At 38.7% G+C, this 21129-nt stretch overlaps 1 protein-coding gene across 6 annotated transcripts in view; it reads right to left on the reverse strand.

Annotated features, from left to right (window-relative positions):
• The window catches only part of LOC106063594 (N-acetylated-alpha-linked acidic dipeptidase 2-like), a 158840-nt gene that overhangs the window by 70709 nt on the left and 67002 nt on the right, over positions 1-21129 (reverse strand). Inside the window, exon 1 of one of the 6 annotated variants that reach the window (XM_056008968.1) lies at positions 2752-2862. The exons of 3 other annotated variants lie outside the window; for them this stretch is intronic. The gene's annotated coding sequence lies outside the window, so the exon portion shown is untranslated. Of the gene's footprint in view, positions 1-2751; positions 2863-21129 lie in introns of those variants that run through there. 2 more of the 6 variants (XM_056008970.1, XM_056008969.1) reach the window with 2 other exon arrangements.

A 21129-nucleotide genomic window follows, 5' to 3' on the forward strand; every position in this document is an offset into this window, starting at 1 on the left:
GGAGTTAAAATGATTTAATTTAATAATTTACAATTAGAATTCGCGCGGGGCCTATGAAAGTGCGGGGCCCACTGCTGCCGCATAGGTAGCAGTGGCCTAAGACCGGCCCTGCCTATATGGTTGTGAAAGTTGCACACTGAACGCTGAGGCCTGAAAGAGGAATCCAAGCTTTTGAGAGTCAATGTTATTGAAAGTGCTGGGTATCAGTTGTCAAGGAAAGAAGACAAATTAGTTTGTACTTTTACAAGTCAACACGCTGGCAAGAAGGAATAACTTCTCAATACTGTGAAGAGACGAATGCTGAGATAGTTTGGTCCTATTGTAAGACATGACTCACTATCAAAAATAGTTCTTCAGGGTACAATGGAAGGGTCTACCAAAGAAAATCTGGCTGAATAACATAAAAGAATGGACCGGCCTATGTCTTAATATCCTGCTTAGAACAACTGCTGATAAAACTTTTTTTTAAAGATAAGTTTGTGTTTGTAATGTTATTCCAGCGCCTTGAGCCTACATTTTGTTTGTTAACAGCGCTTTATAAATAAAATTATTATTATGTTTGTTTGTTTGTAAAATGTTTTACATATTTCGGATGTTCCTTCAGAGTTGAAGATAGTTTACGTCCTAGTCCAAACCTCCTGCAGGACGACGGGGGATGGGAGCGGGCAGGGTTTGAACCCTCGACCGTCGATAAATCCGAACGACAGTCCAGCGCGCAAACCGCTTGACCAGGCAGCCATTATACGGAAAAGAGTAGTGATTTGGTAAGTCACACTGTCAGAGCACTATACGATGAAAGTCGAGGGACAGATAAGATAAATGAGGACTTCTGAGAATGAGAAAGTACAGACTAAGAATGAAATGACCCTAATTATTGTCTCCATATGTCTTGCTAATTATTGCTTGCTTAGCTTGTGTCAAAATAAAAAAAAAAAAGATTTCGGTGTTTTGCTGCAGTATTTCCACAAGTTCTAAATTGTCAACTTTGAAAGGTATGCAAAAACTTGTGTTCATATAAGAGGCGAGATGTCCTGGTATTGATCGCCAATAAATACGAGGCACTAAGACGAATACAGCGCAATGAGTGCATCTCTGGGTGGAATATCATTATAGTGTATTATAGTGCTATTTCGTATCTGGCTCGGAATATATTTGACTAGGTACGATATCTCTAAGTAATAACAGTGATTTAATAATTTTGGCTGGCTGTTGACTGGCGCCACATCAGAACGTTGGGGAAGAAGCCACAAGTGGGCAAATAAAAACGAAAATAAAATTTTAAGTCATTGAAAATTGTTTGGAAATGAAAAGTAGTCAACTACTTGCACGGCCTTTGATCTAAATATGTAAATATGCAGCTGAAATTCAAATGAATTCATTAGGCTAGTAGATTTCGATCTACATCATAGCGGCCTGTCTACATCGTCCTCAAAGTCCAGACAACAAATGAAACATTTATTTATACACCACCTTCTAGATCAGGGGTTCTCAACCTGTGGATCGCGACCCCCTTGGGGGTCGATTGACGATTTGCCAGGGGTCGCCTAAGACCATCGAAAATATGGATTGTTATTGTCTACTCTTCTATTTCTGTATGTGTGTGTGTTTGGGGGGGGGGGGGGTCGCGGCAGAGTAGGGGATTGTAAAAAGGGGTCGCCGAACTTAAAAGGTTGAGAACCGCTGTTCTAGATCTTATATTATCTTCTTATCTTTTAAATTGCAGCCATTACTTCAGAAAGAAAATAATTACGTCCGACGCGTATCCATGTGCCAATAGTCTTGAATGTTATCAGTGAATTAAACTCTGCCAAGTTGGCTGATTCGGGTAACTTATTCCATGCACTAATAGCACTAGGGAAGAAGGAGCACTCATACAAATTTGTCCTAGCATACAGGATAAGAAATGTGCCTCTATCTCTGTGTCTGTCTGAGTATCTTATTACATTTTGCTTTTGTATTTGTAAATTATGGTTCAGTGTTATAGCTACTTTACTTTTATGTCTTCTATCCTGAAGAATCTCTGAATTGATTTACTTTTTTAGTCTTCTGTCCAGAAGAGTCTCTAAATTTATTTACTTTTTTTAGTCTTCTGTCTTGAAGAGTTCTATAAATTTCATAGACATAAATAAATATAGACTGGCCGAAGGAAGTAACTTCATGTCACTTGAAAACATGTATATCTATTGTTGTCGGATTTCCGAATTATGTAAAATTGCATGATCTTCATTCTTAGAGATTTAAAAAAAAACACTAGTGAAAATAATGTAATACTTATATAGGTAATGGCTGAAATAGATTTGAATACTTAACTTTTATACTGCTCATAAATACTGTATAATAAAGTACACAAAATTGCAAGTCACAAATTTTCGTTTCATAAAACTCTTTAATCGGCCAGTCTATATTTATTTATGTCTATGCTAAATTTATTTACTTTTTTTAGTCTTCTGTCTTGAAGAGTTCTATAAATCCCCTGATCTAAAAGGTGTGCACTTCGTAGTTTAGTTAAAAAACAACAACAACAATAAACTGTATTTAGAACACTCAAGGGTAAAGAAACACACACCCTCTTATCTACAAGTGTCATGAATAATGAAAATGAAAAATGTGAGAGAAAGAGACTAATGACTTTGTGTTTGGGTATTTTCGTAAGAACGAATCATTTATTCAACTCCGACTTTTAAGTTTCATCTAAAAAAATTTTAAGCTAGAAAAAAAAAAGGTCCAAAAGTTGTCGCGCTTGGAGCACACCGGACAGTGCAGAGAGCCTCCTGGTCCAGGCCCACCGAAACACATCCACACACACGCGCACACACCCGTTTATGTATCCAGGGTGAACAGAAAACAACAATTTCAAAGTTTCAAGAGAACAAAGTTTGTTTGTTGCCAGACATCAGCCACTGAACGAACGTACTGGTCATTGCGCCTGGTCTTATTGATTTCACGCCAGACGAACGCGAGAAATAGGGGACAAGGAGGGGGAGGGGGGCGACAGCGAGGAAGAGGGAGGGAGAGGGGGGGAGAGGCGAAGAAGAGAAATGGCCGAGGAGAGATATTGAATGGCTGATGAAGAGATAAAAAATATATCAAAGGGTGGGGAGGTGATGGTGTTGGGTAAGAATTTTACTCACAGTGTAAATAACATCAAGATTGGATGGGATAAAGAGAGCCAGGGTGAGCAGACATACAGCCATGGGGACAGGCATAAGATACACACAGCCATGGGGACAGGCATAGATACATACAGCTATTGGGACACGCATAGAGACTAAGGGAAATTTATATATACAGACGTAAGTATGAGGGACAGACATAAACAGCTTTGAAATACATACAGCTACTGGGACACGCATAGAGACTAAGGGAAATTTATATATACAGACGTAAGTATGAGGGACAGACATAAACAGCTTTGAAATACATACAGCTATTGGGACACGCATAGAGACTAAGGGAAATTTATATATACAGACGTAAGTATGAGGGACAGACATAAACAGCTTTGAAATACATACAGCTATAGGGACACGCATATAGACTAAGGGAAATTTATATATACAGACGTAAGTATGAGGGACAGACATAAACAGCTTTGAAGTCTGGCATATAGACATGAGAGAAATACAGATAGACGGGAAAACATCATTGCAAGAATATATTCTTAGTATCATTTACACATTCATTTATTTCACAACAATAAATAGTGTATCAGATGAACAGAAGACAAGCTTTGGGTGCTCACCGCGAGAGCAAATGCTTGAGATCGTTCTTACAGAAAATGTTCTCCTTTGAAGTACAAGCTTGGTATTCAAAGTGGCACCAAAACAGTTGCCCGCAAACGATTCCTCAAGTACCGTACCACTGCAACTGAATCAGCCAGGAAACCTAACGACTTAGCAGAGTTTAAGTCAATGATTAACAAGCATGACTAGATTGACATATGAAATGCGTAGGACGTAATTTTATTCTATTATTGAAGTAACGTCTGTAACATAGAAAATAAGATAAGAAGAACAGAGAGCCTCCTAAAACAAATCCCAGCCCATCCCGTACGGTGATGTACAGTTGAGATCATAGTGTCAGACGTGGTCATTGTTCTAAAAGTACTCGGCCACCAACTATTGGACTTAGTGATCGAGAAAAGTTTGAATGCTGCTTTCCTGTTATTTTACGTTTTTAATTTAGATTTCTTAAAGTATCTTCTCGTCTCATCTGTTCCCTTGACTTTCCTCATAGAAGTGCTGTGACAGTTTGCGGAACCTAATCCTCCACTCTTTCCAGTCATCAGCTGTTCTTAGCCATATATTAAAAGAGAGGCTGGTCCATTCTTTCAGATTGTCCAGCCAGCGTTTCTTCGGACGACCCTTTCTTCGTGCTCCACCCACTGTACCTTGAAGGATGACTTTTGAAAGAGATTCATATAACCAAACCAGCTCAACTTTCGTCTGTTCACAGTATTGAGAAGTTTCTTCTTTTTGCCAGGCCAGAGTGTGGACTTGTAGCAGTACAAACTCATTTGTTTTCTTTTCCTGGTAACTGCTAGCCATCAGTTTTCTGTAGCATTCATTCTCAAGGACTCATTGTGCTACTTCCACAGCAATAATAAGAGTATAGAGACTACACTTGAAGAATGCAATCTTAATTTATCATGGAAGCTGATAACACTCTTCTAGAGTTTCTTCAGTATACTCATTACATACTTGTCACAGTGACTGTCCTACAGACATCAGACAAAGAACCCAGTGACTGTCATACAGACATCAAACAAAGAATACAGAGACTGTCCTACATACATCAAACAAAGTACTCGGTGACTGTCATACAGACATCAAACAAAGAACTCAGTGAGTGTCCTACAGACATCAAACAAAGAATACAGAGACTGTCCTACAGACATCAAACAAAGAACTCGGTGACTGTCCTACAGACATCAAACAAAGAATACAGAGACTGTCCTACATACATCAAACAAAGAACTCGGTGACTGTCATACAGACATCAAACAAAGAACTCAGTGAGTGTCCTACAGACATCAAACAAAGAACTCATGACTGTCCTACAGACATCAAACAAAGAACTCATGACTGTCCTACAGACATCAAAGAACTCAGCGACTGTCCTACAGACATCAAACAAAGAATACAGAGACTGTCCTGCATACATCAAACAAAGAACTCGGTGACTGTCATACAGACATCAAACAAAGAACTCAGTGAGTGTCCTACAGACATCAAACAAAGAACTCATGACTGTCCTACAGACATCAAAGAACTCAGTGACTGTCCTACAGACATCAAGCAAAGAACTCAGTGACTGTCCTACACACATCAAACAAAGAACTCAGTGACTGTCCTACAGACATAAAAACAACAGATCTCATTGACTGTCCTCCACACACATTAAATTCAGAGCTGGACGTAGTACTTGTAAAACTTCAAGTTTGAACGATCTTAAATAGTTACGTCTAGATTACAAAGGCGTTTCAATTATTCAGGATGTCTCAAGCTTGTAATTCTGAATTATTGATTGAGATAAACACGCGGTGATAGGTGACTCACACAAAACAATGAGTACCTAGATCTAAATCTACAAAGTCTTCAACGTTGACTTTTTGATGACATCAAGAAACTTTTTTTCCCATCATTTAGCAGCCAGGTCTAGTTTTTTTTTTTTTTTTTTTTTTTTTATTCTTTCTCTGTTAATTAAGAAAAATTAACTTCAAGCCTAATTTGTTTAAAGTTTTTGAATCCCTTTAATTTGTGTTTGCAAATATCCCCCATTCTTTTTGTAAGAGCATTTGCTCTTAATAAAAAGTAATAAATGATAGATTTTCAAAACAAAGAGATTTCTTTACCGTGCCCCAATCATCCCTTCAGGGGCGTAGCTAGGAATTTTCGATCGTTTGGGCTGCCCGGAGCGGTTGACTTCTTTGTGGGCCTCTGCATTTAGCGTATATTTAATTTTTAATGTATAAAACACTCAATTGGGGGGCCCCCTTCAAGTGGGGGCCCGGGGGAATTTTCGAATTCTCCCCCCTCCTTTACCAACCCAAGCTACGCCACTGCTTCCCCTGTGGAAAAAAGAATGGTAACGCCCATGTGAAAATTTACTTAAGAGTATAGAAAATTTTAGTTTGGTAACATGGATCCAGATTTAGAAACATTAAAAGACTGTATTCAAGCCTAGAATTGAATGATAAGCAATATCAATGCTATAAGTATTATATTCATGGGTATAATGTCACAAGTTAATTCCATCAGTCGAACTAAAGATTTACACATAAAAACAAAATTTAATAAAATACTCTGAAAGACACAAAGATAAAGGCACATTCCTCGTCCCCTTTGCTAGGACAAATTTGTACAAACACTCATTCTTCCCTAGTGCTATTAGAGCATGGAATGGGTTGCCTGAGCTAGCCAGGAAAACCAGTGACTTGGCTGAATTTAAGTCATTGGTTAATATGCATGACTAAATGCATGACGCGTAGGACGTAATCATCTTCTTTTTTGAAGTAACGTCTGTATTATATAAGATAAGCAAACTGTTCTTGTACGGCTATTTTTTCTTTCTTGAACTCTTTACTGAAACAACAAATATTTGAGACGAGTGCGGGAATTTCCGCTACCGCGTGTTCAAACTAGACCAAATTTAATTTTAAGATAATATTTTTTTTTGAAAAATTACAAAGTCAAACCAGAGTTTTCACTGTAAGGATGATTAGCTAGCTTTTGTTTTCATAAACTGTCAAAATTTCGAGGAAAGCCGTTAGCCGTTTACGCAATCCGTGTCCACTTACCCAACACCAAATAAAACACACTACAGACACGACGTTCTGTCTTTTGTTTCCAATTAACTTTCGCAAGCCGCCCCCCCCCCCCTCCTTTTCTAGATTCCTCTGAGAGAGTCTTATTCGTGGATGCACTAGAAACCCTCTGGCAAAACACACACACACTACATAACAGTGTGTAGCTTGGAGAGAAAAAGTTGTGTCTATTCTCAGTGAGTGTCGCATTTCAATTTATTTCAAATTAAATCTTAATTTTCTACTTGCAATAAAGTAACTCAGGGAATGGAACTCTGCCCCGCCATAGCTAATTCAATTTGGAATCTTTACGAACCCTTCAGAAACTTAGGATAGTCTCCCTTACTGACAAGAAACACACGAAGAGGACAAATAACCTCTTTTCAAGGACCATCACTCTGGAACATCTTGACAATGTCTTTGAAACGAAGTCGCATGAAACATTTCAAGAGAATAGATTTTAAAAAAATTATCTCTTTTGTAGCGATCGGTGGAATTTCGCCAATGTGTTTAAAAATAGGCGAAAAAAAAAAAGAAAAAAAAACAACAAGGTTACAAAGACAGTTTGTGTGGAAACACAAACTCAAAATCGCCCCCCGATGTGGTTTATCCAGGCAGGTAAAAAGGCAGGTTTCAATATTTTCAGAAAGAACATCAGAATGAAATTATATCAAAGAAAAATGACATAGAAGAATGGAGAAAGAAGGTTGACAGATCTTATATGGTGACCCAGCGGTCCAGCATACCAAAGGATAGGTCAAAGTGAATGTGAAGTTAGATGTATAGTTCGTCCATCGTGGTTCGATGATGACCACTTTGTCATCCAGGAGGCTGAGGGCTTTGCACTGGGGTTTTATGCCTCCACCTGTGGCTGGTGAGAACTATGTGAGCCCGGAATGTTCGGCCGCACACTGGGCAGGTTATTCCAGCTGGAACTAGTGTCATTGGCCTTGCTTTTCTTCTCTGGCGTTTTTATTCTGCCAGCGTTGCTCTCTTTTCCTCAGCAACCTGTGCGCCAGTTTTCACAGCGCGACGCCATGATACTCTGTCATATACCTCTGTCTCCCAGGTGGCGGTGTCTATGCTGAACGCCTTCAGAGAAGCTTTGAGGGTGTCCCTGAAGCGTTTTCTTTGACCACCTTGCGAGAGCTTTCCTTCGCTTAGTTAGCCATACAAGAGTTTAGGGATGCGGCGGTCTTCCATTCTGCAGGCGTGTCCTGCCCATCGCAGCTGGGACTGTATCAGGATTGTGTAGATGCTTTGCAGACCCGCTCTTCGAAGAACTTCAGTATCTGGTCTTCTGTCTTGCCCTTTGACATCCAGTATTTTTCTTAGACATGTCATGTAGAAGTGATTCAGTTTTCTTTGCATGTTTTCTGTACACTGTCCACGTTTCTAAGGCATAGAGCAATGTAGGGAGGATGACAGCTCGTTAGATCCCTAGCTTTGTATTAATTGTTGTTTTAAATTATAAATAAATAAATATTGAAGTCCCGATTAATAACTAAATATTAACAGATACTGCAAAAGCTCGGCTTTAAACTCCCCACCCTCTACAAATGACAGTGATGCTCTAGAGTAGACGGACAGACATTTTATCCCAAATCTTATATTTGGACTAGCGTCAAGTTCTTTCCTAAACCAAGATGGCCTCCCATTCTAGTGTTTGAAATCAGAACGTGTTTATCTAGCAGACGATCCCACGTGATCTCACTTTCACTCTAATCTACTACACGACAAGATACGCGCAGTGAATGTCCAGACTATTCTATTGATCTGACACCCCAAAAAAAACTTAAAAAAAATGATTCGGGACTCGGTCTTCCTAATGGTCAAGACACAGAAACACACACACGCGTAAGAGTGTTCATATTTGAGATGTACTTGACAGGGACAAAATGGGGGGAGGGGGGGATTTCTAGTTCTCACTTGCACTGATAAATCGAGCTTAGTGGTCTACTATTCAAATCCACACAAACCATTTTATATATAAATTATATTTTTTTAAAAGATTTCACCCAAAATATCATTTATATGTCCATAACATTTTCCTTGTTTTTCTTAACTCTTTCTAGAGATGTCCGATCAATCAAACGCTTTATGGCCATAGATCGCATAGATGTATGTGCTGAGGGAGGGGGGAAGACAAGTTAGTAATGGGGCTGCAGCAAAGAATTTCAGCCAGTAATTCTCCTAGTACTGGACTACACTGGGGCATCAGCTGTTTAGATATCTTATCTTATAAATTGCAGACGCTACTTCAAAAGAGACGAAAATTATAATATTGTTGGATACCGAGCTGGACAAAGCTATTATATCCAATGGCTGGTCAAGCAGTTAGATCTAATTACTGGTCCAGTAGTTAGGTCTAGTCACTGGTCCAGTAGTTAGGTCTAGTCACTGGTCCAGTAGTTAGGTCTAGTTACTGGTCCAGCGGTTAAGTGTTGGTAAAAAAACGTGACGTGTCATATCAGCTGAGTGGATTGTGTGTGTACATACAGGACAGCAACTGACTGTTTTCGCTGGTTGTCAAGAGATGCACTCTCTTTTAGTATTGGCTGGTCAAGATCTATTGTAGTTCAAATGATCCCCAGGCGTATTTTTATTTTCTGACTTAGTATATAAAATGTTTCACCGCTTTAAATATTTTGTCTGTTTCCCCCACTACAGAATAGTTTGACTATTTCACCGCTATTGAATAGTTCGTATTTTTTTACCGCGACTATATAGTTTGAATGTTTCACAGCCATAGACATAAATAAATATAGACTGGCCGATTAAAGAGTCTTATGAAACGAAAATTTGTGACTTGCAATTTTGTGTACTTTATTATACAGCATTTATGAGCAGTATAAAAGTTAATTATTCAGATCTATTTCAGCCACACACCTATATATATTGTAAATAAGGAGGCAGTGTAGTTTTGTTTAATCTCTAAGAATGAAGATCATGCAATTTTTCATAATTCGGAAATCCGAATACAATAGATATACATGTTTTCAAGTTATATGAAGTTACTTCCTTCGGCCAGTCTATATTTATTTATGTCTATGATCACAGCTATTAAACAGTTTGAATGTTTCACCGCTATTTAACAATCTGAATGTTTCAGTGACCGCTATTAAATAGTTAGAATGTTTCACCAGTACAAAAAAGAATATTTGGCCTAAGTGCACTAGAGATATTTCGCATTGGTAAGTAGATCAAGGGAATTCAGATCATCATCATTTGAGATTTAACTCACAAAATATGATCAAAGCGAGGCAGAGAGAGAGAGAGAGAGAGAGAGAGGGTAGTTGAGTAGGCAGGAAAACTGAGGGGTAAAATGATTTGGGGGGAGGGGGGACCGATGAAGACAGAGGAACAGAGCATGTGAATAGCATAAACCTAAAGAGAAAAGAAATTGTGGCCTGAATATATTTATTTGGATCTGTAGACAGGCGCTACATAAATCTATGATAGAAAACGTTTGATAGGGAGGGAATCAGTTCTGTCATCTCCACAGAGAGTTCAAATAGAAGCGAGCTATACTTAGAAAGGCTCACAAAGGGGAGGTAAATGGGGCAAACATTTCACGACCAGAGTTCCGCTTGCATTCATTTTCTAGTGACGCCAATGAGCTATTGTATGCGCGAGCTTGATATTATCTACTACTGTTTGCAAGTGTGAGCGCTGTCTTCTGTAGAAGTAAAATGACAGATGAGGTTACTCTCGATAAATACTGTTTTGTTTCCAGGTAGTACGCTTCACTAGATTGTTGATCTCCATTCTAATCAAGTGTTGGGGAAAAGCTCAGATTCTCTCACTTTAAAACTAAACATGGATAAAGACGGTTTATTATCATCTTATCTTATAAAATACAGACGTTACTTCAAAACAAAAGATGATTACGTCCTATGCGTCATGTATCTAGTCATGTATGTTAACCAATGGGGATTCTGCCAAGTCATTGGTTTTCCTGGCTAGCTCAGGCAACCCATTCCATGCTCTAAGGGAAGAAGGAGCATTTACAGTATTATACTAATTTGTCCTAGTATATCGAAAGAATTTAGGGTGTTATTCTTTGTGTCTTTCTGAGCATTTTATTAGATTTTGTTTTTGTATTTGAAGATTATGGTTAAGTGTTTTATGCATAATTGCTGCTTTATTATTTATGGAAAATCACTTCCCACTACCCAAACAGATTAAGATTGCTTCACTGATTGTTATTGGAAATTTGTTGTCATTACAAAGGCGTCAAAAATATAACAGCAGCATTCCAACACAAAAAAAAACCCCAGACAGAACAGACAAAGAAGTTCATTGAGTGACTACACGCAGACGTCTTGATCCTTTCTGGGTTTTTTAGGCAACGATTAGCGCTGATACTACCTGACAAAGAAAAGAATAAACGAGTCGATGGCTTCTTTTTCTCTGTGTTTACAACGAACAGCTCTCTGAACTCGTGATCCTCTACACTGTAGCTAAACTAAATTCGCTTAAGATTTATTTTGATTATACCAATGGGACATAATATCCAATAAGTGGATTCAATGCTTCATGGCTTTTGTTTTAAACACATCCACCTTCATGTATCGTCATGTATACGATTCCTAAACAAATGAGGTATTGACGTGAACGGTGTTCACTTGTGTGACCAGTACGTACAGTACCGCAGCTTGAAATCATTGGCAGGACTCAGTGACATGTTTGACAGCCTTCTTCACGAACATTTGTCATCATATTTTTTAAAGATGTTCATAAGAAACCAGTTACTTAGAGCTGCTGTAATTGTTTTGGGAAAAAGTGTGTCACAATTCACAGCACAATGGTCAAAAGAGAGAAACAGACTGCCCATTGGCTCAGTGAGAGGCATTCTTCGCACACACATATCCAGTCCTAACGACTCTGGGGTGCATCTCGCAGAACACTTTTTCATGTGACTGTGGTGGAGCCCTGTTTTCACACACTCACAAATCTCAAGAAAAAGATGACTTTAAAAAGTAGCTTCGTCTTGATCAGTATTTTAGTAGTTATGGGGCCCATGATTTACACGTTTTATCAAATAGACTGAAGCCTCATTTCAAAGTTGACCTTTTTGTCCTTCTTTTCAAAGACTTTGTCTTCCTGTCTGTCCTCTTTTGGGTGTGATAAAAAAAAAAAAAGTTCCCCTTTCAGACCTAGTGGTCTATAGGGCAGATGATGTAAAGGTCATCTGTTTCTGTGGCCTACGGTTTTACGAGGGTGTCATGTGGTCAGCACAACGACCAACCGCCTTTACTTTTCCTCAACTAATGTCAGGTACCCATCAGAGCTGGGTGTACTCAGAGGCGCCTGAAGATCCCGCAAGTAGAAATCCCAGTCTTCACCATGGTTCGAACCAGGGACCCCGGTTCGGAAGTCAAGCGCTTTACCGCTCAGCCACCGCGCCTTTAGGGTGTGATAGTGTCTGGCAAATCTAGTCTTACGTCAAATTTAGTTAGGAATGCCATAATCTGTTGACCCCCCCTCTTTTTTTACACACACACAATCACCCCCCAACCCACACAGACACCAATCGTAGTAGATGAAGATTGAAACTTAGACCATTTGTATAGACGCCTGTTTAATGGAAAAAGTTTTTTATCATATCATGTTAGCACACAGACCATACCAAATATTATGTAATTGACTGAACCTCCTAAATAAACAAACAATAGTTGGATGAAAGATTTACTCCAGGCACATCAAAAGAAAGACAAATCTAATAGAAGCTGGAACCAAAGAGTTTGGGAGTTCTTTGCCCAGCTCGACAGAGACCCCTGGTGGTCAAGTGACGTCATAACGACACGTGACCGAGTTGCGTGTTGACAGCAGAACTGTAAAGGGACGCAACTAACTGAGTGCTTCGCATATTTACATTTGACTAGCAAGAAAAAAGGGGAGAGAAGTCCGAAACGAACGTGATCTATAAGGGGGAGATAACACAAATAGAGGAACCTAAAGCACGGCTAGAAATAGGCTTGATATTTGATTACATTTGCTTATTGGCTGGAACAGTGCAAGTGTTTAAAAAAAAACAACACTTTATTGGAGCGGTCAAGAAATACGAACATTCTTTACAATGTTGACCCCTGTTGGTGCTGTGTTTTTATTGCTTTAAGATTTGCGCATCTTTCATGTTGACAGCATGGTCCAATCTCTTTTGTGGACCAGCGGAGGGATGGGGGTATCTGGGAGAAGTTTACATGCAGCCTTTAGGGCAGGGGTTCTCAACCTGTGGATCGCGACCCCCTTGGGGGTCGATTGACAATTTGCCAGGGGTCCACACAGACCATTGAAAAAATGGATTGTTATTGTCTTTTCTTCAATTGCTGTGTGTGTGCGGGGGAAGGGGGGGGGTCGCGGCTAAGTGGGGGATTGTAAAAGGGGTCGCCGAGCATAAAAGGTTGAGAACCGCTGCTTTAGGGGCTCAGCAAAGACAGCTCTGCTCGAGACGGGATTTGAACCTGAGCTCCATTGTTTGGTGGGCAGGCCTTTAAGTGGTTTTGACTTTTTGTTCCAGCCTATTATAGACATCAGATGACATAATGAATTCTCACTATGGAATATAAGTATCTATATAACAGATTGCACAAGAAACTACCTGGCAGATGCTCTTAAAGGGAAACTCCGATGATTTTGACGATTTTTGATATAATTTGTTTCGATTTACAGAAAATGAATATATTATTCTTTTTATTCTATTTCCAATAACTTGGTAATTGATGTTTTTCTGACGTAATTTTTCTGCGCATCCAATCGGTCAGATTTTCCACTGGTTTCTATGTGACGTCGCACAAACCTATTTATTAAATCTCTTGACTTAGGCCTACTGTATAATGGAAAAGCATACAGTAAAGTTTTCAATCTCGTAAACGAAATAGATCTAGGTCTATGCAGTTAGATGTAGACCTTGTAAGCAAAGACAAAATAACGTATTAAATTTAGAAAGCCTTCAGGACAGAAGACTCAAAAGTAAAGAAGCAATTATGCATAAAACACTCAACCATAATCTTCAAATACAAAAACAAAATTTAATAAAATACTCAGAAAGACACAAAAATAAAGGCACATTTCTCATCCCATATGCTAGGACAAATTTGTACAAATACTCCTTTTTCCCTAGTGCTATTAGAGCATGGAATGGGTTGCCTGAGCTAGCCAGGAAAACCAGTGACTTGGCAGAATTTAAGTCATTGGTTAATATGCATGACTGAATGCATGACGCGTAGGACGTAATCATCTTCTTTTTTGAAGTAACGTCTGTATTATATAAGATAAGATAAGATCTTCATGCATGACTAACCATGGCAGTGTGTAATTTCTCGCCTGACCACTCAACACACAAGAAACACTATCGCTTGGTTGCCTTGTCGTGACCGACTACAAGTAGCCTACGCTAGCCTTACACTGACCAGTTTGTTAGAATCAGTCAGACACACGATCTATTTACTTTTTGAGACAGTGAGGGGTGTAGATGAAAATGTTACTTTTTTCCTGTACCTTTTTCTTATAACTGCACCATAGCAATGGACTAGGCTAGAGACTAAATCTAGGTCTAGGTCTAGATCCAACATCGGTTTTGAAAGGACTATCCGCGTTCTTGGAAAGACTATCCGCGTTCTTGGAAAGACTAACCGCGTTCTGGAAAGGACTATCGCGTTCTTGAAAGGACTATTGCGTTCTTGAAAGGACTATCCGCGTTCTTGGAAAGACTATCCGCGTTCTTGGAAAGACTATCCGCGTTCTGGAAAGGACTATCCGCGTTCTTGAAAGGACTATCGCGTTCTTGAAAAAACTATCCGCGTTCTTGGAAAGACTATCCGCGTTCTGGAAAGACTATCCGCGTTCTGGAAAGGACTATCGCGTTCTTGAAAGGACTATCGCGTTCTTGGAAAGACTATCCGCGTTCTGGAAAGGACTATCGCGTTCTTGAAAGGACTATCGCGTTCTTGAAAGGACTATCCGCGTTCTTGGAAAGACTATCCGCGTTCTGGAAAGGACTATCGCGTTCTTGAAAGGACTATCGCGTTCTTGGAAAGACTATCGCGTTCTTGGAAAGACTATCCGCGTTCTGGAAAGGACTATCGCGTTCTTGAAAGGACTATCGCGTTTTGAAAGGACTATCAGCGTTCTTGAAATGACTATCGCGTTCTTGAAAGGACTATCGCGTTCTTGAAAGGACTATCGCGTTCTTGAAAGGACTATCGCGTTCTTGGAAAAACTATCCGCGTTCTTGGAAAGACTATCCGCGTTCTGGAAAGGACTATCGCGTTCTTGAAAGGACTATCGCGTTCTTGGAAAGACTATCGCGTTCTTGGAAAGACTATCCGCGTTCTGGAAAGGACTATCGCGTTCTTGAAAGGACTATCGCGTTCTTGAAAGGACTATCCGCGTTCTTGGAAAGACTATCCGCGTTCTGGAAAGGACTATCGCGTTCTTGAAAGGACTATCGCGTTCTTGGAAAGACTATCGCGTTCTTGGAAAGACTATCCGCGTTCTGGAAAGGACTATCAGCGTTCTTGAAAGGACTATCAGCGTTCTTGAAAGGACTATCATCGTTCTTGAAAGGACTATCGCGTTCTTGAAAGGACTATCAGCGTTCTTGAAATGACTATCGCGTTCTTGAAAGGACTATCGCGTTCTTGAAAGGACTATCGCGTTCTTGAAAGGACTATCGCGTTCTTGGAAAAACTATCCGCGTTCTTGGAAAGACTATCCGCGTTCTGGAAAGGACTATCGCGTTCTTGAAAGGACTATCGCGTTCTTGGAAAGACTATCGCGTTCTTGGAAAGACTATCCGCGTTCTGGAAAGGACTATCGCGTTCTTGAAAGGACTATCGCGTTCTTGAAAGGACTATCCGCGTTCTTGGAAAGACTATCCGCGTTCTGGAAAGGACTATCGCGTTCTTGAAAGGACTATCGCGTTCTTGGAAAGACTATCGCGTTCTTGGAAAGACTATCCGCGTTCTGGAAAGGACTATCGCGTTCTTGAAAGAACTATCGCGTTCTTGAAAGGACTATCAGCGTTCTTGAAATGACTATCGCGTTCTTGAAAGGACTATCAGCGTTCTTGAAAGGACTATCAGCGTTCTTGAAAGGACTATCAGCGTTCTTGAAAGGACTATCAGCGTTCTTGAAAGGACTATCATCGTTCTTGAAAGGACTATCGCGTTCTTGAAAGGACTATCGCGTTCGGGAAATTCCGAACGTCAGGTAACATTGATTCTATAGTGCAATAAATTAACGTTCAGGTAACATTGTGCACATCGTCTTGTAAGTCTAGATTGAAAGGCTTAACAACGGAGTTATTAAATATTTTTACGCAAATCTAATATAGATTGCATCTAGATTCTAGATCTAGACTACATCTTAAGAGTATTAAATCATAACTGTAAGTCTAGTGTTAGATCTAGATGTCCATATAATGAGAATACCAATAAATAATCACGCAAGTTTGCCTTTACCCGCTGGCCGAATCATAAAAAATCGTACGATCAACCAGACGACGGTGACACGGGTTCGATACCCGAACTGAATCAAATATTTTTTTTAAATATTTTTTTTTATTATTTTATTATATTTCTAAGTTTAATAATGGAGGTATTGTCTTTAAAAACAAATAATTTTTTTTCATGTTTTTTTTGTTTTTTTTTACATGTTATGGATGTTCCTTAGGAGTTGAAGACAATTTAACTCCTAGTCCAAACCTCCCGCAGATCGACGGGGGAGGGGAGGGTACGAACCCGGACCATCGAGACGACCGAACGACAGTTCAGCGCGCATACCGCACGACCAGGCAGCCATCCATATTCTACTCGTGAGAGCACTATCGTCTGCTAAATATTAAGACTACAAGAGACCACCAAACATTTGTACAGAAACTACACGCTAAACAAACAAAGCCTAGCCACAAGTAAGCAGAATGCATCTTACTAAGTCCTTAAAACATTCTGCCTAATGACGTCATCGGCCGGGACTCAATTTACTAGTCACGTGCCGCAAGCCAGTCAGCTGATCTCGAAACCACGCTCACTGTTGACATGTGCAGAGCATCTTCATTACCAAGAGATTGTCTATGTCCTTTTTCTTGGATTGACGGGAAATAGCAGCGCGCCCAAGGATCCTTCACTTGTGACGTTTACAAAAAAAAAATCGGCATGCCTACTCTGAAACTATTTTGATATTTTTTTCTAAACATTTTGTTTCAGACTTGAAAAATAGATTTTTTTCTAAAAACCTTGAAATTTAAAGCAATTTTTTTTGTCTTTTGTTCAGGCTATATATATATATATATATATATATATATATATATATATATATATATATATATATATATATATATATATATATATATATATATATATATATATATATATATATATATATATATATATATTGTGATGTCTATAGTGCTACTGTTAAAGGCAATGGTGAGCAATTATTTTTAGGAACGGGGTAAAAATTAAAAAGAAATATCTTGACACGGTAATTAAAGCACAATATTTAAGTCAGACATTCTTATACCTGTGATATCAACATTTAAATCCCACGATGTAGGCTATGCGCTGTGAGTCTTATAAATGGAAGACGTTCCTTTAACTCTTTCTCTCCGTAATTATTTACCACATTCTGGTGGAATCAACGTTGGTATAGTCAGTTAGGAGAGAAAGAGTTAAAAAAGGATATAAGTACGTGCAACGAGTATCCGGTTAGTCGTGTATGCTAATTAGAGACAAACTCTGCTAAGAAATTAGTTTTCCATGGCTGATTCAAGCAATCCCATAAATGCTAGGGAAGACTTGTACGAATCTGTCCTAGTATATTAAACAAAAAAAATATGCCCTAAGCTTGGTGTCCTTTTGAGCATTTTATTAGCGGCCCCCGAAAGGGTGATAGTCACTATTTGTGTGTGTGTGGTCTGCTTGTTCGTCCATGCCGTTTAGATCGCAAAGACTAGAAAAGATTGAAAATCCTACATCATGATACGTTAGATCTTTATAAGTTCTTTTTTTTTTTCCTTATCCGAAAGCAAAACATTTAATTTTTATAATTAAATATGCAAGAAATTTTTGTTTTCATAAAAATAAAGCATTTTTACAACTATTCACTATTATTAATGAGATAGACGGGAGACCATATTAATAAGGGGGAATTACTATGAACCAAAGAGAAACGTTTATTCCTTGAAATCTTGAATGACAGACAGGCCATTCACAAAATCAGCAATTAGATAATAATTCAATAGCATCATTGATTGTTAATTTATAAGATAAGATTATAACATTTTATAAATCTCCGTATCCTGTGGTATGATGTCACCACTCGGCCTCACAATAAAACAGTGTTGGCAGCACTTTCGATACGTACATGTATTTTGCATTGGAGGAGACAAGAGTTGTGGCAGTTGATAGTTTGTAGTTTTTAGATTCTGATATTCATGCTGAAATTATTAAAACTTGCCTTTTTTTTTTTTTTTTTGCCTGCCTAAGTGGATCACTTCCAGGGGCCGATCATGAGTTTGTGTTTTCACACAAACTATCTCTGTAACTTTGTTAGGTTGAGTTTTTTTGTATTTGAAAGTTACGAGACGTAGTTAAAAGTGAAATAGGGTGTTCATGTGTCGATCTAGTTTTGACAAAAATGTTGTCTAAGTTTATTAAAAAAAAAAACTGCTTTAAAAAAAATAAAGTCGCGTACATTGACAGAACAAATAATGCTTTTGACAAACTGTGTCTCAACAAGACTTTGTTTCATTTGTTAACTTGTTATTTAAGCTTGTGAGTTGTGAGCTTAAAGATTATGTCATTTTTTTTTGGTTATAAAACATGCGACGGGCCGGAGTGAAAGTTTCACTGATGGAGTTCGCCCGCGGGTCATAGTTTGTCCATCACAGGCTTTAGGCTTCATCGCTGACTTCATCCCTCCCCAGGCCCTAGACAACTGGGTACGTGTGGGTCCCACTGCCCCCCCCCTAACACACACACACACACATGCTAAAAAAAACCTTCAAATCCGTTACAAGATGCATTAAAAAAAAACAAAACCGTGAAGTGGCACGTCTTCTGGTGGCTCCCCGAGTCCTGTTTGTCTCACCCCCCCCCTCCCCCCGGGACTGTCCTAACAGTTCAATGGGGTATATGTTTGTACACAACACTAACGAAACCTTCTGGCCTTCTTTCTACTGGTTCTAGCCAGAGGTCGTCTAGATTTGCATAGGAGGACGCACTCGGCTACAAACTGTCCAGTTTGGGACCCCCTCAACTCAAGAAAACATTAAGAAACTGGAACAGACACAAAATAGAGCAGTGCGATTCATAACAAACGAGTATTCACATTTGACTAGAGTAACACCTTTAGTAAAATCACTAAATTTAGAAAGCCTTCAGGACAGAAGGCTCAAAAGTAAAGTAGCAATTAGACATAAAACACTGAACCATAATCTTCAAATACAAAAACAAAATTTAATAAAATACTCAGAAAGACACAAAGATAGCAGCAAATCACCTGTTCCATATGCTAGGACAAATTTGTACAAACGCTCCTTCTTCCCTAGTGCTATTAGAGCATGGAATGGGTTGCCTGAGCTAGCCAGGAAAACCAGTGACTTGGCTGAATTTAAGTCATTGGTTAATATGCATGACTAAATGCATGACGCGTAGGACGTAATCATCTTCTTTTTTGAAGTAACGTCTGTATTATATAAGATTTTAAGATTGATAACAATGCAAGCTGCCTTGAATTCTCCCCACCTTTCTTCGCTACATTGAAGCCACAAAACTGGATGACTGCAACCTAACCAGGTAACACTCTCGATGCTTGTGACGTTCGGCTAACTAACTTTTGACTTCTGATTGAACCGGGTGTTTCGATCACGATTTCTAAGGTAAATCTAGTTTAAAATCTATAGCATGTGTTATATAGATTTGGATCTAGTTATGTATAGCAAACAAAGAGCCTATTCTAATCACATGAATACATTGATAGTGTCTTCCGATGACGTTGCACAATGGCGTCGCGCCCTTTCAAGGGACCGCATCGATTCTCGCGTCTGACAGGCAAGCAGACGATTATTTACTGGCATCTGATAATGCGTCGATACCACCTGGCGTTATTTAGTTTGCACATAGAAAAAGAGAGAATCGATTCACGCCAGTTCTAAAGATCTGAAGCATTCGTATTTCAAACTCGAACCGTTTACAAGGCACAAAAAAAATCGCTTACAAATAAGAGCAATTATAAGTCCTTATATATCTAATGGAGAAGTGCACATTTAGTAGAGATTTCACTTGATCAGTGCACATTTAGTTTGCATTTCATTTGATCTGTGCACATTTATTTGTGATTTCATTTGATCTGTGCACATTTATTTGTGATTTCATTTGATCAGTGCACATTTAGTTTGCATTTCATTTGATCAGTGCACATTTAGTTTGCATTTCATTTGATCAGTGCACATTTAGTTTGCATTTCATTTGATCAGTGCAAATTTAGTTTTCATTTCATTTGATCAGTGCAAATTTAGTTTGCATTTCATTTGATCAGTGCACATTTAGTTTGCATTTCATTTGATCAGTGCACATTTAGTTTGCATTTCATTTGATCAGTGCAAATTTAGTTTGCATTTCATTTGATCAGTGCACATTTAGTTTGCATTTCATTTGATCAGTGCACATTTATTTAGGGTCTCATTTGACCAATACATTTACTTTGATTAATAATAATAATCTTTATTGTCCGTATGGAAATTTGTCTTACAATTTGTGCATTACACCAAACAAAAAACATTATAACTATAAGAGACCAAAGAGTACATTCACACCAGACTCACTCATAATTTACATGTGACAAAGTGAAAAAAAAAACTGACACAAATATTCAACTAATTACATATTTTGTTTGTGTTTTTTTCTTATTGGCTTGTCACACTTGTTAATTCTAAGCACAGATCTGTTGATGACTCATTAGCTTGACGAGCAATTATTTTTTCAAATATATAATCCCGCTGAGTTGTCCTGAGAAGAGCATGATTTCGTTATAATTGTTGTTTTAATAATCTCTATACATGGAACTAACACTTTCAATAAGTAAACTTAGTTAATTGGTCAGCCATCTTGGTTCCAATAAGTATTTATGTAAGGGCGTAACTCTTCATTAGCTTACAAATGACATGACTCTTAAAGGACTGTAACACATAATACAGTGAAATGAAGAATGAAGGACATAAAATGATTCCATCAACCATTGGAATAGAAGTCGAGTTAAGAGAGATGTCATTGGGTGGCTAGGCAAATACAAACTTTAACCATAATTTCTGTATCAGC

Source organism: Biomphalaria glabrata, chromosome 13 (assembly GCF_947242115.1).
Source record: "Biomphalaria glabrata chromosome 13, xgBioGlab47.1, whole genome shotgun sequence".
NCBI lineage: Eukaryota > Metazoa > Mollusca > Gastropoda > Planorbidae > Biomphalaria > Biomphalaria glabrata.